Raw genomic sequence first — 14,440 nt, 5'->3', positions numbered from 1 at the left:
CAGTCTGGTGCAATCAGAATAATTTTTGGCTTCTCTTGTCTGACCTTTAGGAGTACTCTGGGAAGGAGAGGCAGTGGGGGAAAAGCATATACTGTTAAATTGTTCCAGCTGAATGATAGGGCGTCCACTTTCCATGCTTGCTTGTGGAAAATCCTTGTGCAAAATCTCTGCAATTGACAGTTGTGAGGGGAGGCAAATAGATCTATGTCTGGGCATCCCCATTTCCTTATTATCATGCTGAAGACTTGTGGATCTAGTTTCTATTCATGGGGATCCATGAGGTTTCTGCTTAGTTCGTCTGCCAGAGTATTGTTTTTTCCTGGCAGGAATTGTGCTTGCAGGTGAACTTGAAAAGACAATGTTGTGTCCCATAAGGTCATTGCTTGTCTGCACAGGGGGTAGGAATGTATACCTCCCTGCTTGCTTATGTACCACATGACCGTAGTGTTGTCTGTCTATCAGTAACTGTCCTGGATGAAGCAGGTCCTTGAAAACTGTCAGGGCATTTTGAACAGCTAGCATCTCTTTTTGATTGATGTGAAGATGCCTCTGGTTTACAGGCCATGTGCCCTGAATACATTTTCCTGCCATATGGGCCCCCAGGCATAATCTGATGCATCCGTTGTCAGTGTCTGTCTGGCTGTGGGTAAACTGAATGGCAGACCCTTGTTGTGGTGACAGGCTTCTGCCCACCATCAAAACTCCTGTTGTAGGCAGGGAATGAGTGCAATTACTGTCTCCAGGCTGTGGCAATGCTGAGTCCAAACACTTTTCAGGTACCACTGTAGTTTCCTCATATGCAGTCTGGCATATAGAATTAGTAGAATGCAGGATGCCATGAAACCCAAGGCCTGCAAGATTTTCCTTGCAGATAGGTGGGTTTTTGTTGCCAAGTTCTTGAAGTAAGTAGTCAGTTGTTTTTGTTTGTCTGGTGTGAGATGAGCCATCTGGGCAGTTGTATTTAAGCTTGCACCCAGGAATATAATCTCTTGAGAGGGCACTAATTTTGATTTCTTTTCGTTTACTGTGTACCCTAGGCCAAGTAGTAATCTTTTTAGAAATGCCAGATGCTTTAGAAGAGTGTCTTTGTTCTCTGCTTGAATTAGGCAGTTGTCCAAGTAGAGATATATTTGAATTCCTTTTTGTCTGCAAAATGCAATTACTGGTGCCAGGCATTTTGTAAAGACCCTGGGTGCAGTAGATAAGCCAAAGGGCAATGCAGAGAATTGGTAATGCATTGAACCAGCTATGAATCTGAGGTATCTTCTGCAAGATTGTCCGATTGGGACATGCAGGTATGCCTCTTTTAGGTCCAAAGTTACGAGCCAAGCCCTCTTGCCCAGCATGGGCAGTAGCTGCTGAAGAGTCAACATCTTGAATTTTGGGACTTCCAGAAATGTATTTAGTATAGACAGCTCCAGAACTGATCTCCAGGTTTTGTCCTTCCTGGGTACTAGGAAAAGTCGTGAGTAAAATCCTTGCCCCTGCTCTTGTTGTGGTACTTGCTGAATGGCCCTCATGCCCATGAGGGCTGTAATTTGTTTTTGTACCTCTGCCCACTGATTGTGTGGCAGGTCTGGCATGCCCTTTGACCTTGGTAGAGTGTGAAAATGGAACCTGTAGCCTTGGGACACTATGTTCAAGACCCATTTGTCTTGGGTAACGATTTGCCAATTTGATGAAAAAAGTGCTAGTTTTCCCCCTAAGGGGGCTGTCAAAAGAAAACTGTTTGGAACTGGTAGAGGAAAGTCATTGGGACTGTTTCCTGTAAGGCTGTGATCTGTCTTCTCCGCTTTTGGAGGTAGGAGCACCCCATTGTTTAGGCCTGTATGAGCCTTGGGGCTGAGATCTGCCTCTGGGACGCCTGTATCTGCCTCTTTGTGGTCTGTCCGAGACTGGAAAGGACCATTTTTTAGAAGGCCTGTTCCTGCTAAACCCAGGTGGCTGTACCTGTAAGAAATCCTTGACTGTCTTGCATGGATTTTGCTTTATCCTCCATTTTTTTCAACACCTCTTCTGCTTTAGTACCAATGTATCATGCTGTAATGGTGCATCTAATAATTTTGTTTTAACATGATCAGGCAGATTTTGTTCCTTTAACCAAGCATGCCTTCTAATAACAGAACCTGTAACAGCGGCCCTGCAAGAGGCCTCCAGTGAATCATAACCACATTGCAAGTATGCTTTCCCACTTGTACAGTTGCATGCAATACATCCTGCAATTCCTTGTTCTCTGAACATTCAGTATTTGTCAACATTTTCTGTTTAAGTAATGGCATTAAATATTGCTGATATTTAAGCATATGAAATTGACAATTTAAACCCTTACAGCCAGGGTAGCAGAAGTGTAAACTTTTTTCCCCCATCTGTCTAGAGCCCTAGAATCCCTATCAGAGGGGACAGGGTTTTTTGCAGTGGAAGCTTTAACTCCATTGGGACCCTGAGATATAGTTTCTGCGTCAGCAGCGGGGTTTCTATATAGGAATTTATGAGAATCTGGGACTCTGTAGTTTCTGTCTGGCTTAGCAGGTGCAGGGGGGTAAAGAGTCGGGGGACAGTCCGGACTCTGAAAATACATCATCTACAATGTCTAGAACAGGTGGAATAGCAAGGGGTCTGTGCTGAAGAAGAAGCAGGAAGTCTCTGAGCCTTTTCTTAGATTCAGAATAATCTTGGCTCTCCCAGTGGAGATGCTCCCTCATAGTATGCAGTGTTTCCCCAAAAGAATAGTCCTCAGGAGGAGAGGCTGAAGGAATGGATTCTTCAACATCAGAATCCTCATAGGGAAGCATGGAGTAATCCTGTTCAGAAGAGGAATCACAGGAAATAGAAACCTGATCAGAAGAAACATACTCTGTCTCTTGCCTAGGCCTCTTATCAGGAGGGGGATGCGAACCCCTGATCAAGGTAATTAGGTCTTCGGCCATTTTGAGCATCTGTTTTTTAGGCATGGAAGTCTGAATAGGAGAATGCTGTACTTGTTTCTTTGTCTTTAGAGCTGCTTTAGTCTTTGTCTTTGAAGCTGAAGATGGCTTAACATATAGTTGTGTAGGTCTGAAGACACCCTCAGAAGCAGATGCCTGCTCAGCGGCTCTGGACTCATCTGAGGGATCGATTTCAGAGTGTCCAATACCTTGAGTTTCCAGAGGCCCAGTCGGCTCCACGTGGGAGTCGGGAGCAGCATGTGGCTATGAGGTAGCGGGCACCAGGGGCTGCGAAAGCGCCTCACTGAGGACTGGCCTAGAAGAGGCTTCGTCGTCGGTTTGGGACCTCGGATGCCTATCCTTGTCCTTGCGTTTTTTTGTAAACTCCAGTTGTCCCGCCGGCATTATATAATTAAATTTTGGCCAAAGTAATGAAATGCAAAATCGAACCAGAGTTTGATAGTGCATTGGTTAAATCTAAAACAAAACCGACAGCTAGCAACTTTGTGATAAGGGCCTAGGCAAGGAATACACTAAGAGTGAAAATCTTTATGAGGTATTTGCTTTCCACAAGAAATACAATTGTTAACTTTTTCTGACATCGGTCTGGAGCAAGAAAAAAGTTTCCCCAATGGGGTACTTGGCTTTAATGAAGACTTCGGTTCTGAAATTCAGATTTGAAAATCTCAGCAGTCGGCCGACCGGCACTTGCGAACTGCTTTTGCTTCGGCACTGCACGGCAAGAAAGACTGAAGAAAATGGCGTCGGCTGCATCTTTTATACCCCTGGCGCACTGACGTCAGGGAAGAGGCAACAGCAACCGACGTCGGACCTAGACTTTGGAATTCTGGCTGACTGCGGGTAGCCTGCCAGCAGGATAACCCAAGAGTAATGACTGCAACAGTGAAACACGATGAACATGTGGTCAATCCCCATATGAGTAAAATACAAAAGACAGCAGAAACAGCTGCACCTAAGAAAACAGAAGGGAAAAGTATTGAAAAATGAAGATACCAGAGTCTTTCTTAAACATAATTCACTGAATATTAGGCAGAAGTAAAGTAAGTTCATCCTGGCAATCAATGAATCTGTACACGCAAGCATGAGATTCAAGTTGCTATATCAATCTGTCTACAGAATTTTGTTTCCATGCAGGATTAAAAACATTTACGGATGCAGAAAGTTCAGTTGTGTAGGTAAACTTATAACAGTGTATGTGGAACTGCTCCATATTTCATATACTATTCCAGTTAAAGGAGTTTTTTCTTGTAAGAGTTATTGAGTGGTTTACAAAGCTGTTTGTGCCAAATGTTTAACATTTTATGTAGGAATGACGACCAGATGTTTAAATATCAGGATAAGAGAACATATAAACAGTATGAAAAGAAGGGACACCAGGAATGCCCTTTACAGACATAGCATGGAATGCATTGGTTTTAATAAGTTCCTATTTTCTGTCTTAGAACAGGGTAGATTGAGTTTAAGAGGGGGCAACTTTAAGAACTATTTAGAACAAAGGGAGACCAAAGGGAAATTAATTTAAGGGCAGACAAAATACTAGGTTTGAATGACGTTATTAATATCAAATGTTTTTTAAAAAATCGTAGGGTATATGTTAAAAAGTCAAACAAATCCTTTGAGAGAAGGAGCAACCACAGCGACATAAAACATATAACGTACACTAAGTACGCCAAAAACGAGTAACTCCGAATAAAAAGCAAACACTGTGTTTATTCAAGAGGTAAGCGCTTTCACAAAACTTGCTTCATCAGACCTTCAATTCATTCCCTATTACAAGCAGGTACATAAAGATCACCATAACTGAGACTGACTGGGAAGACGAGAAGGAAGGATGAGGGTTCCAGAAGCCTCTAAACAATGGTCCTATGAAGCCTGTCCTACACCTGGAGAAGGAAACTAGTCTACAGTACTTTGTAAAAGTGTGCACAAAGGATTGAGTTTCTGCTTCTAGAATGGTTTGAGAATCCAACCATTTTCAGAAAGCTGCTGATTAAGCAATGGCCCTGGTAGACAGAGCATTGACCTTGTCAGGAACTGTTTTCTTGTGGTGGAGAAATCTAACAGTAATCGCATGGGACAATGAATTGGAAATAGTCTGCTTGTACACAGGCTGTCCTCCTTTTGTCTTTCCTCCAGGAAATGAACAACTGGTCAGAAAGTTCTGAAAGATTTTGTTCTGTCAACATAGCAGCCGAGATATCTGTGGACATCCAAGGAATGGAGTAACCTTTCTCCCTCATTTTCAGAATCTAGAAAGAAGACAAGTAAGATCAATAGCTTGGTTCAAGGTAAACCTGGACACCATCTTAGGCATAAATGAAGCACTACTTCTTAAATAAACCTTATCTTTGTAGAGGATGAGAAAAGGTTAACCCACTGTAAGAGCTTGCAACTAAAATACTCTTCCTGCAGCAGTCAGAGCGACTAGTAACACTGGTTTCCATGTTAAGAACCTCAAAAGTAAGCCTGATGAGTTGGTTGAAATGGTGCAAGAGTTAGTTTTTCTAACACAAAATTATCACCATAAGGAGCCACCTGTTCTTTTAGGAGGCGTGGTATGCAATACCCTTTCAAAAATATTTTTGCATGAGACTTCATTAGAAGAGGAGGATCTAAGGGCATAAGAATAAGAATCATAAGAAATAATCAGCTAATATGCTTTTCTAAAAGACTAAGTTTTGTCAAGATAGTCCAAAACCAAAACAAATCCAAGGCAGTAGGTCACAAGCAGCAACTGTTTTATTTGGTAAAACCACTTAAAACCAAAACAAAAAATATTACATATATAGTAAGTGCTTTCATCCTTTATCGGAATTTCATCAAAATATAAATACAGTTAAGTTACAAAACTTTTATGCACACATTCATGAGCAATGGCAAAACTTCCTTTGATGTTTCAAGAGGGAGCATCTCCAACCATTCCTAGGCAAAGGAGTGCCACAATGCCATCTAGTGTTTGGAAAATTTAAGTGCACTACATATTGACTGTAATCTTGCAAGCCAGCTAAATAATCATTTTGTATCAAACAGATTACGATTTTTATATACATTAGTTTTTATGAAAAATCTTAGATAAAATAAAAAAAAAATGAAAATGAAAAGTTACAATGTATATGTAACAATCGCTCCAAAAAACCTAGCACCTAAAAATAACACTCAATGCATGCAATGAGATGGTAAAAAAATATTAAAACAAATTGTAATGGGCAATAGGGGCACTCAAAGAGTATATAACTTCTCATTTTTCATAGAAACTAATAATCCAACTACTTCTACTATTACTTCATCCCACCCAAAACAATCCCTCCCCTACTAAAAACTAATTTTATCTTTAATATCTATTGTACTATACTCTCCAATCTCAAATATACTATTACCCTCTCCATGCATATTTTCCTAACCTACTAATGGCTAGTAGCCACATATTTTGAAATGTTAAACCTACAGTTAAGTTTATAACAAAAATATTCACTTTATGTAAATGTTGAAATTTCTTTACTGAATTATGTCTCTTCATTTTTGTAACACTGTGACAAGCCCACTGCAAATATCATGGAGCTTATCTGTAAATGTTCAATTAGCTGTGTGAACTATGTCCTTTGGTAACGTGAGATGTAACTTGCAATTACTGTGGAGCTTTTCTCACCAGGTCTCCACTGAAAATGGACTCTTCTTGGCCCAGTGGACTTCCCCCGGTCATCAAACTTAAATAAATAAATACAGAAATAAAACAATCTGTTTACATTTTTTTTTTTTTAACTGGCTTGCAAGATTATAGACGGTCAAGATATAGTGCACTTAAATCTTCCAAACACTAGATCGTATTGTGACACTACTTCACCAAATTATCAAAGGAAGTGTCATTGCTCATGGATGTGTGTGTATAAAAGTTTAGTAACTTAACTGTTTTTATATTCTGATGAAGTTTATTTATTTTTATTTATTTACTTCCATTTTCAGTAGAGGCTTGGGGAGAAAAGCTCCACAAAGAATGGACAAATTTAAAAACAAATTACAGTTACAAAGCATTTAACTTCAGTGACAGATATATTAAAGTTTAGATAAGATAAAATACAGATAAAATACCACATCCCTTATTTTCGAGTTTGAATCTATTTTTTTTTTCAAAGGAGAGTAACAAGAAGGAAGAGGGAAATTATTAGAATAGGGTCTTAGTAAGGAGTTGGGAAAGAGACAAGTAATAGAGGAGAATATAAAGAGGCATAGGAGAGAGAAGTAAAGTGAAGTTGAGCTTCAAGTAAAGCAGGAAGCAGGAGGTGTATCTATTAAGTCTAGCTGGGTAAACTAAGTCCAACTTTCAGGTAAAGTGACCGTTAAAATATGAAGAATATAAGGTGAAATAGCTAAGGAAAAGTTACATGGTGATTAAAATATGAAGAATATAAGGTGAAATAGCTAAGGAAAAGTTACATGGTGATGTAACAGGAGGAGAGAGTTTTAGTCAGGGTTGCTGCCGGCTGAGGGCAACCTGCCAGCAGGATCACCCAAATGTTATGACTGCAACAGTGAAACACGAAGAACATCAGGAGGAGAGAGTTTTAGTCAGGGTTGCTGCAGGGACAGAGACAGCGGCTAGTAAGATGTAGTTTAAGTTTATTTTTGAAAAGTGAAGTAGAGGAGATATTAGTGAGGTCACCAGGAAGTAGGTTCCAGCTTTTCCCCACTGTGTAAGAGAAAAGGGAGTCACCTGCTTTATTGCTGGATTTATGTGTAGATACTAATAGTTTATTAGATGAGCGAAGGTTAGAAAGATTTTTATATGGACTGATGAGATTTGTAAGAACTGGTGTTTTATCTGGATAATAAAGGATTTTTTGGGTGATAATTAGTTGCTGAAATGAAAACTGATTGTGCAGTTCAAGCCAACTGAGTTGTTTTAAATTTAGACAGTGGTGTGTTCTAAATGGGGAGCTTTTAGCAAATCTGGCTATACTGTTACAGGAGATAGTCAACTTGTTCAGGTTAGTTTTAGAGAGATTAGTATAGATAGGTGAGGCATAGAAGAGAGTAGAGATAAGGTGGGTGTGGGCAATGATAATTCTGGCTGTAGGAGTGAGGAAGGGCTTGATTTTGTAGTGGGAGCCAAGTTTTTTGTTTATCGATTTTATTGTGGTATTAATGAGTATCTTAGTTAAGGCTATGGTCAATAGTAACCCCTAAAAGTTTGGTTGTTGTGTCAGGAGATATGACTGTGCCGTTTTTGGATTTAAGAGAGAAATGAAGTGGGGTAGATTTTTTTTGTTGGAGTAAATAGCAGTAGTTTAGTCTTTTTAGGGTTAAGAAGGAGACATCGCTGTAAAAAACAGTCTTCTACAAGCTCGAAGATATTTTGGTTGAGGGTCTGAAGTTCAGCTGGGCTTGTGGCTGAGGAGACTAAAGTGGAATCATCAGCATATTGTATGGTTACAGCTTGGGGGATACTAGAAGCTAGATCTTTGATAAAGATTAAGAATAGAAGAGGACCTAGAATAGATCCTTGGGGTACACCGAGAGAGACAGGAAGAGGGGAGGATAGTGTGTTTTCACAGAGCACTGCCTGTTTCTGATTACCTAAGACAGACTTGAACCACAGTAGTGCTTAAGTGTCAAGTGAGAGTGATTTCAGAAGATTCAAGAGAATATGATGATTAACCATGTCGAATGATTTTGAAAGATCAATAAAGACAGCAGATAAGAGAATGTTATTGTTACGGTTTTTGTTGATGTGATCAGTAAATGAAAGAAGAGCAGTAGTAGTGCTATGGAAGGGATGAAAGCCATGCTGAGAGTGAGCTAGTAGTCCATTTAGTAGGAGGTGGTCAAGTAGTTGGCGGTGGATGCATTTTTCCATGATTTTAGCTAAGGGAGAAAAAGTTGGGCAATTGTACGAAAGTTGGAAAGTTCTGTTGAGTTTCCACCCTTATGAAGGGGGGATATAATATGTGAGATTTTCCAGATGGATGGAATAGTACCTTCTTTTATGGTTCTGTTAATTAGGATTGAGACAGGGTAAGCAATTACTTTGGCTGCAATTTGAAGATCCTGAGCAGGTAGTAGGACTGCAGAGGGGCTAGATGATTTGAGTTTTTGTAGGAGGGTACAGATGTGGGATGTAGGGACAGGCTGGAATTGGAAAGTGGGTGGAGAGGTAAAGGAGGAGGGGGGGAATAAGTGGATACAGGAGGTAGTGAGTTAAATAAAGACTGGATAGCTTCAGTAAAGAAGTTGCTGAAGGAGTCAGCAACTTGTTTGGGAGTGTCTTTGGTGATACCAGAAGGGGTGGGTGTCTTGGAGCTGCCTGGATGAAGGAATGTATTGATCCGTGACCAAATTACTTTGGGCTTTGGTGGTTGTTTTACTGGAGTTGAAAGAAGACATTTTTTTGTCTTAATAGTACAGATGCTTTAGTAGAGTTTCTAAGCTGTTTACATTTTATATGATCAGATGGGTCCTTAAGAAGTACGCCATCTTAACCATAGTTTGACAAAGTTTGTCAAGTTCCAATAAGGGATAAGGCACTTATATATATATATATATATATGTACATATATATATATATATATGGATTCACTTCATAACACTGAAACTTCAAAATACTGAAAATGACAAAACTTCATAATACTGAAGACCAAAATACTGAAAGCTCAAAATACTGAATACTCAAAATACTGAAAACACATATTATGCGTAAACTCAGCTTAAACAACATAAATCATAACAATTTCTACCAAATATATGCAGGGGGGCAAGCCCCCTGCACACCCCCTGCTAATTATATATCTACTCCAAGATTGCACTTAACTACACTATGTGCAATCTTGGAGTTGATATATTTAATTAGCAGGGGGTGCAGCCCCACATGGGGGTGCAGGGGGCTTGTCCCCTGCATATATTTGGTTGAAATCGTTATGTTTTATGTTGTTTAAGCTGAGTTACATGTGTTTTCAGTATTTTGAGTTTCAGTATTTTGAGTATTCAGTATTTTGAGCTTTCAGTATTTTGGTTTCAGTGTTTTGAGTTTCAGTATTTTGATATTTCAATGTTATGAAGTGAATCCATATATATATATATATATATATATATATATATATATATATATATATATATGTGCAATGTTTGTTTTGGTTTTACGTGGTTTCACCAAATAAGCCAGATGCTGCTCGCGACCTTCTGCCTTAGATTTGTTTTGGTTTTGGGGCCTTTTGGATTTTGTGCTTTACCAGTTTGTCAAGATAGTACACAAATTGCGAGCTGTACATCCAGAGTATGCAGAATCCTTTTCTCCCTGGTTCTGAGGACCTGGTTGAATATTGGGAGACTGATGGCTTGATTCAAGGCAAACTGTGAAACAACCCTGGGCATAAAATGAGGGATTTGCTCTTAATGTGCACTAACCTCTATGAAGACCAGATAAAGCTTATAGATCTTGCAACTTTCTCTTCTTGCAATGTCAGAGCAATAAGTAGTACAGTCTTCTGCATAAGTAGATTCAAAAGGAGACATAGTTAACTTTTCCAGCACAAAGTTCCGAGTTGAAGAAGGAGCCACCGGTTTTCTACATGGCTTAAGATGCAAAACTCCCTTCAGGAACTGTTTTACCACAAAAATATATGAAAGGGGAGGATCCACTGACAGACTTGCTGAAATGGCCGGTCATGATGAATAAAAAAGGCCAGAGAAAAGTAACTCTCAGAAATATTTACGAATCATGCATAATCCCTGATAGAGCCCTGATTATTGGCTAGGCATCAACAAGAAACTCTCTTCCATTTGCCAATATAAGATTTCCTGGTATCAGGCCTTCTTGCTTGCTTCAGTACCTTCTGTGCACACTTGTGTAGGAAGTGCCTAAAATTATTAAAAGTGAATCATGCAGGCTGTTAATGTTGTTTCAGATTGGTATGTATCAAACACGTTGTCTTGTGTGAGTAGATCCAACCTGTAAGGAAGCTTCCAATAATTACCTTTGACCAATTCCATAAGAAGTGAGAACTAAAGTTGCTTGGGACTGAACAAAGTCTTAAGTTTAATTTTGGTGGCCAATAAAATAAAAATACTAGAAAAATGGAAATCAAAATCTAAACCAAATGTATTTGAAGTAGTGAATACTTTAACAGAGATAAAAACTAGAAGCGAGATCTTTAGAAAAGGGCAGAAGCTAATTACATGGAAAATTTTTATTCAATAAAGATGTTAAAAAACTTCCTAGCTTTAGAATGAGCTTCTATTATATCACAAGGATTTTCCAGTTTTGCCCTCCTGAAGGCAGGCAATATCCTATGAGGGTTGGTACCGGTAAAGTGACTTTAGTGCATGTACTTCACCCTGCCTTGTAAAGAAACAAAGTATGACTAATAGAGTTTAACAGTTAAAGAAGTAGCAGATGCCATCTCAAAGAAAAATAGTGATTTGTGGCATTACCAGGAGTCAGTACAGAGTTCCCTTCGGTTTGTCATCTACTTGGCTGATTTCTATGGCACCAATCAAGACGCAACCAAACTAAATTTGTCAATAAACGTAAACCAGATATTTTTTCCACAGGGCATCAGATCGCTGGTGAAGAGAGTGCTGTCTTTACAAATGAAACAAAGCTCTTTCATACAACACTGACAGATATTCTCTCAAATGTTGAGAGCGCTTTGAAATCTTACAAATTTATAATCAAGACTTCAGATACTAAAGCAGAGCATCCCTCCTATGGCCCAGACTGGAATTTAAAACAAAGACTTTTGCTACAATGGAATGTCCAGTAAACAGACTTAAAAGAGCACCATGGAAATCACAGCAAGTAATGTGTGGACTATAAGATGCAGGTCGGCCTTGGAATAACAGGTTGGGCAGTCATCTCATCCAAAGCCAACACATATTTGATCCCCTGGACAACCACCAGCTAAGACAGGCAACTGGTAAAGCCATTTATCTTCTTTTGTACCCAGGCTCCATTCTGGGTGAAGGCAGAAGACCGTGCAACCCATATATTTATATTACTGAAAGCCAAAAAATAGAAGCAGCCTTAAGTGAAACTGAAACAGTCAAGTAACAAGTTTAAACAATATAAAGTAACTTGCTCATTCATGATTTGTCCCATTATAGTACGTATTAAAAACGGAAGCAATGCCTGACAGGTTAAGACAGTGACAAGACAGTGACAACCCAGTGTCAAGGGGTTCAACTACAGACCCAAAAGGACAAAGCTAAGAAGTATGAGAATATGTTTGCTAGTAAACATTCCCATAAAATTCTGTGCTTAAGTGCCAGACCTAAAAACTTAAATGGAAGTGTAATCAATGGCAACTTATACTACTGATCACAGGACATGTAAATCATGGGGTACAGAACAATAAACATTATCTGACATGGTTTCTACTTCTCAGACAAAGCTTTGACAGCAAAATCCCCAAACGTCCAAGCAAAATACTCCAAACACAAGCAAAAAATCATCTACAATCCTAAAATAATTATACAATTAATTATAAACACGGGAAGTTAACAATTTAGAAGCATAAACATCCTGTATTTGTATTTTCAGATCCAATAATACATGGCACGCGACTTATTTCTTCAAGCAGTCCATAACTGTGCCCTCCCCCAAATAAACATAGCATTTCACATTAAGTAGCTCAAACGGTGTACCTCATCTTTCATCTTGCCATCGGCTGCAGCCTTTCTCTTGGGTGCTCCTTACCATTCTGGCAGCAATGATCAGCACTCAGGGAAAAGTACAGTTTTGCACCTACCATAAATGTAGATGTCCGATAGTAAGCATCTGCAGTCATAACATATGGGTTTGTCCTGCCTCAGGCAGCCCTTCGGTCGGCCGGATTCCAAATTCTGGGTCTGGCCTCGGCTGATGTCGCACTTCACCCGACTTCATAGCTCCTGGGGTATAAAGGCATCAGCCGACGCCATTTTCCTCAGTGTTTCTTGCCCCAGATGCCAGGTGCCCTCTAGGAAGGCTAAATTTGTATAAAAGTAGCAAATTCCAAACAGTAGAAATCAAAAAGTATATATACATATATACATACAAACAAATACACCATAATAGATTCCCCCAGCTAGCTAAGAGAGGGGTAAGTACCCTAGGAATACCACAGAGGGGAAGGAGGGTGGGTAATCCTGACTGCAGATGCATACCTATCGGACATCTACATTTATGGTAGGTACAAAACTGTACTATGTCCTTCAAGGATGCATCTGCAGTCATAACATATGGGTAGAATACCATAGCCAAACTGGGGGAGGAGGCACTAAGATAATGATGGTGTAGTTAAGATCCCTTGTAAAACAGCAGTTGCAAAACCTGCTCGGGATCTGGAGTATAAAGGAAGATTGTAATGCTTGGCAAATGTATGCACGGAGCTCCAAGTAGCAGCTTCTAAAATGTCTTTGGTAGCCACACCTCGTAGGAAAGCTGTAGTGGTGGCTGTAGCTCTTGTGGAGTGAGGCCTGATATTTTCAGGAGTTGTCTTTCCATGAAATGAGTAGCAGAATCGAATGCAATTTCCTATCCATTTTGAGATTGTCTGTTTTGAAATTGCCTTTCCTTGCACTCCTGTTGCATAAGCTACCAGAAGCTGGTCAGTTTTTCTGCTGGCCTTAGTTCTGTCCAGATAGTAGCGCAGTTGTCTGTGTACATCCAAGGTGTGTAGTAGTTTTTTCCCCCCTGTTCTGTGGGTTGGGGAAGAATGTAGGTAAATGAATAGCTTGGTTCAAGGATACCCTGGATACCACCTTTGGCATAAAAGTAGGATTGGTTCTCAGAGACACTCTATTCTGGTGAAAGATAAGGAAAGGCTGCACTGCCACTAATGCCTGTAACTCGGATACCCTTCTTGCTGAAGTGATTGCTAGCAGGAAGGCAGTTTTCCAAGATAAGAACTGTAAGTCTGCTGTTGCTGCTTGTTCAAAAGGGGGAAGTGTTAATTTTCTAGCACAAAATTGACATCCCATGCACTCAGAGGTGGTTTCCTTGGAGGTTTTACATTTTTGATCCCTCTCAAAAATTGTCTGAGGAGAGGATGAGAGAAGACAGGAGGATCCATGTTGTACTCTGCTGAAATTGCTGATGCATGAATCTTACTGGAAGAATAGGACAGGCCATTGTGGAACAGTTCTGCTAAGTATTCTAGGATGTGTGCTAGGTTTGCCAGTGTGACATTTGTTCCCTTTGCTGCACTCCAAATGAGGAATCTCTTCCATTTGGCTGAATATGTTTTCCTTGTGGAGGGTCTGCGAGCCTCCAGGATAATGTCCTTAACCCTCTGAGATAAAACAGGTTGGTTTTGTTTTATGCAATTTTCCAAGCAGTTAGCTGCAGGGTTTTTAAGTTTGGATGCAGGGTCTTGTAGTTGTTCTGCGTTAGAAGTAAAGGACATAGAGGTAGAGGCCATGAGTTTGTCCGAGACATGCTTCTCAGTAGCGGGTACCAATGCTGCCTTGGCCAGTCTGGAGCTATCAGAATTACCTTTGGCTGTTCCTCTCTGATCTTCAGTAGA

The 14,440-nt window shown here is 39.9% G+C and overlaps 1 protein-coding gene across 2 annotated transcripts in view; it reads right to left on the bottom strand.

Moving 5' to 3' along the window:
* ARHGEF12 (Rho guanine nucleotide exchange factor 12) overlaps nucleotides 1-14,440 on the bottom strand; it is a 3,716,336-nt gene that overhangs the window by 1,865,822 nt on the left and 1,836,074 nt on the right. The gene's annotated exons all lie outside the window — the stretch shown is intronic.

This window comes from Protopterus annectens, chromosome 8.part0 (genome assembly GCF_019279795.1).
Source record: "Protopterus annectens isolate FY-2018-M chromosome 8.part0, PAN1.0, whole genome shotgun sequence".
Classification (NCBI taxonomy): domain Eukaryota; kingdom Metazoa; phylum Chordata; order Ceratodontiformes; family Protopteridae; genus Protopterus; species Protopterus annectens.
This window is presented reverse-complemented; position numbering and strand designations above follow the sequence as displayed.